The sequence below is a fragment of the Apis dorsata genome, unplaced genomic scaffold, assembly GCF_000469605.1.
Source record: "Apis dorsata unplaced genomic scaffold, Apis dorsata 1.3 scaffold_194, whole genome shotgun sequence".
Lineage (NCBI taxonomy): Eukaryota > Metazoa > Arthropoda > Insecta > Hymenoptera > Apidae > Apis > Apis dorsata.
Genome location: NW_006263478.1, coordinates 2,609,368 through 2,613,457, shown reverse-complemented (window position 1 = coordinate 2,613,457; position 4,090 = coordinate 2,609,368). Strand labels below are relative to the sequence as shown.

The following is a 4,090-nucleotide window of genomic DNA, read 5'->3' as shown; positions in this document are numbered from 1 at the left end:
TTCCTTTCCACGATTTTTCCTTTCCACGATTTTTCCTTTCCACGATTTTTCCTTTCCACGATTCGGGATCGTGGAAACGAAAGGATCCGCAAGACGTTTCCCCATCATCAGAGGGAAGCCAGGAGCGCATTGTATCGGAATTGGGACGAGATCCCCGTTGAACTTGGAGCCGATGAATCCTGTTCTCCTATATTCATCGGCGATTGTTCGGCTCGTCCTCGTTCGACGGCTAACAAACCGTTCCTCCAGCGTGAACTCTAGCGTGATGCCGCGCGCCACAGGGACGTGACTCGGCTTTTTAATACGCGATAACCCATCTCTCCTAGGAGAAGTCGCATGAACTAGGCGCATTCGCGAAGAAAATTTCATTTCGGTTGTTTCATGTCGATCCTTCCTCCACCCCTCCGCGAGGGGATTACCCGCCGAAGACAATTCGATTTCGTTCGAACGGAACAATGGGTTCAAGAACTTCTGTCACCGGAATTCGATATCGTTGAATTTTGTATCTCAAAAAAAAGAGAAGTCTCTGAGGAGGAATTTTCTCGCCATTGAGAATTCGATTCTGAAATGGATTCTCGGTATCGAAACGCAAAAGAAACTTTTCTTGAATGTTTTCATCGGTAAAATTGACCGATGACAATTCGATTCCGAATAGAATAGTTCAAGAGTTGAAAAACTTCTGTCATCGTTGTTTCTTCAGAATTCGAAATGTTTGAATTTTGTATCTCAAAAAAAGAAAGCCTCTGATAAAATAGAGAATTTAACCGGTGGATTTTTCTTGAATATTATCGATAAAATTGACCAATGATAATTCGATTTCGATCGAATAGAACAGTTCAAAAATTCGAGAACTTCTGTTGTTTCTCCAAAAATCTTTGAATTTTGTATCTCTTCTAAAAAAAGAAAATCTCTGATAAAAAGAAAAGAAATTTAACCAGTAAATTTTTTCGCAAAAGGAAATTATTTTCATCGATGAAAGCAAGTAAAATTGAATCGATGACCAATTTCGAATTTAACGTTGGATTTTCTCTCCATCGAGAATTCGATTCTGTTGGATTCTGTGTTATTCAAGTGACAAAAAGAAAAAAAAAAAAAAAAAAAAAAAAAAAAAAAAAAGAAAAAAAAGAAATTGCTCGGAATAGTTTCATCGATGCGCGTGAAAAGCGATTGTGAAAATTGAATATGATTTGATATTAATCGTGTTTAATAGATCGGTTTATTAATAATATTCCATTATTCCATTACGTTCCATTACAATTGAATAACGGAAGTATTTTTGCGGATGCGACGAAAATACGCGCGCGCGCGCGCGCGTTTTTGTCCGGGGATGATTTCGGGAGTTTGATCGCGTTAAATCTGGTTCGCGATATGAATTTATTATGTCCTAGGATTTTCACCACTGTCATCGAGGAATTAAATTTGTAACACTGTCAACCTGTCATTTACCGGTTTCAACGGCCACATTTCAAGCCGGGGAGGCCGGCCGAATGCAAATTAACTTCGCCAACTCCATAGATCGGCGACGGTCCAATTACTTTACGCTAGCGTTTTATAATAACCGGTCTATACCTCTTCGTGTGTATATAACGCTCTATATAAACACGTTTGTAAAATATTATACACGCTAAAATTATTAACACAATTTTCACGGGAAGCTTTGGCGAATTGCATAATGAATTATGCAACTTGATACTTTAATGAGCGGCGTGGTGAATACCGTAATATTTTGAGTGTAACGTTACAAGATACATAAATGAAGAAAGGAGAAGGAGATAGATAGATGGAGGAGTGTGGAGTTATTTATAAAGACCTTGATTCTCTCCCTCGTCCTTTACACACCTCCCCCTATTTTATATTGTCTCGTTTATTAATCTCGTCGTGTTGCAATAAATAAGTAATAAAATGGTAAACGAGATACGTAACGAAGATGGGAAAAAATTTTTCTTATATCTTTTATTTAGAAAGGAATTGCAAATTGAAAATGGAATGGAACTAGTTTACCCTCTTCTCTTTGTACCTTTGGAATGGGGAGAGAGAAGGGGGGCTGAAATAGCTTCTGTGTTACGTTTAACGAGCACATATATATCAAATCTTAATACTATTCATATTAGTGCTAATTACCGTAATTAGCACTATGGTATCTTGATGATAATATCTGATTCTTTTTCTTAATCTTCGTTTCCTCAGCCGTAAGAGCTGTTTGTGAAATGTAAACTCGCGAAGGCAACAATTTTTCTTTAATATTATTTAAATTAGATCTCATCTATATTATTCTCGAAAGAAAAATAAATAAATAAATAAACTTTCATTATTTTCAAAAATGTTAAATATATTATTCACAATTTACAAAATCGATCGCATTCGATTTTTACGTGCAATACTCTCTCTCTCTCTTTTATTTCAAATTATTAATTTCATTGGTATTTTCGAAATAATATACGAGTTATCGTCACAGGCGCGTGATAAAACGCAAACTCGTGTAAATCAGCGAAAGTGTACATACGTAAATAGTGGAACGATGCTGCGAACAATACGTTATTTTCAGAGCGGCGCTGAATATTATTTGCAGGACGGAGAAAATAGGAGGAAAGGAGGAGTGGAGTTACTCGCGGAGAGAGAGCTCTCCATTCTTCCCTCGTCTTTCACGTGCTCCTTTCCCGCGAGAGCCATAAACGCAGAAACCATAATGCACCTCCGGCAAATGAGCAGTTAACCCCGATTTAGCCCGCGCTTGCGCGCCCGTCGACCATTAAATAATAAATCAATAACGCTGGCTAATAATACGCAGATTTACCAAGGCCCGCAAACAAAGATACTCGGCTGCGTGCGATCGGTGCCGAGGAAACCGAAACGTTCGTGCGATCTCGTTGCCTTCGTCCCCTTTCCTGGTATTGCAATCGCTCCGCGATGGAATTGATTTTCTATCGAGATTATGCTAATATCTCATACGTTAACTCGAGACGAGCGTGTGGAGATTTGAAGGAAGTAGGAAGTAGGAAAATTCGAAGCAGTGGGAAAAATTGAGCAAATTATTTGTCCGAGGACAAGGAGAAAGTTATACGGTAGAAAATCGTTGTATAAGGTGTTTCATAACGAATTTGAATATTTATTAGCATTTTTAATAATAAAATTGATTCGAATTGTAATTTATTCTCGTGTAAGGGATCCACTTGTTTACTTGTTTCAAGTGTTTTGAATCGAAATATTTGAATATATATTATGATTATATTTATATTGATTTACGTTTTTGATTCTCAATTTTTCCGTATCTTTTGTCTCGATGTTACGAATTCTAGAAACTATACTCTACGTCTTTCGATTTTCCTTCCATTCTCTTCTGTTTTCTTCCTTTCTCATCTCGTATTCGAACGTAATCGAGGGATGCTCGAGGAAGGAACATTTCGAAAGAAGCGATTACGTGAAATCAGAAGACGTTGATCCGTTTTTCCCCGAGAGTTGCTCGAGCAATTTCTTCGATCTATAGCCCATGCAAATTTACCGTGAATTTATAGAGCCATTACGGGGCAGGCGTACTTTTGCCTCTGATCCACCCCCGTAGAGGACGGAAGCGCTTTGAAATACGTCGTGTCTCGTCGTTTCTCGTCTCCTTTCCTTCCTATTTTTTCGTTCGTCAATATCCTTCAAGACATTTTATCCTTTCGTTAAACGAATTTCCAAATTACGAATCTCAACGTTATAATTTTATTATTAGAGAAATCGTTGAAATCAACGATCCTATTAAATCCTATGGAAATAGGATGAAGAAGCAACACGTGTAATATTTCGAATCTGCATATCTCTCTTCCAAGAAGATCTTCCCTCAGAACAATTCCAATCTTTTCTTTTTGCGCCTTTTAATGGCTGTCGGATTTTATCGAATAGCGTGGCGAAGGAAAGAGAGAAAAAAAAAAAAAAAAAAAGAAAAAAGGAACGAAAACGGGAAGTGGCTGGTTAATTAATATGTTGTTGCTACCCGTTTTCGATAATAATTATACCCTTGCTGCTTTCTTGGCTTGGCCGTGTTTTTCACCCGAGCATAATCACTGCGTTCTCGTCGAAATTCTTGGCCGAGAGAGAGAGAGAAAGAGAG

General features: G+C 37.9%; 1 protein-coding gene across 1 annotated transcript in view; it reads left to right on the top strand.

Annotated features, from left to right (window-relative positions):
• LOC102678499 (protein split ends-like) overlaps nt 1-4,090 on the top strand; it is a 200,485-nt gene that overhangs the window by 78,529 nt on the left and 117,866 nt on the right. The window lies entirely within an intron of this gene.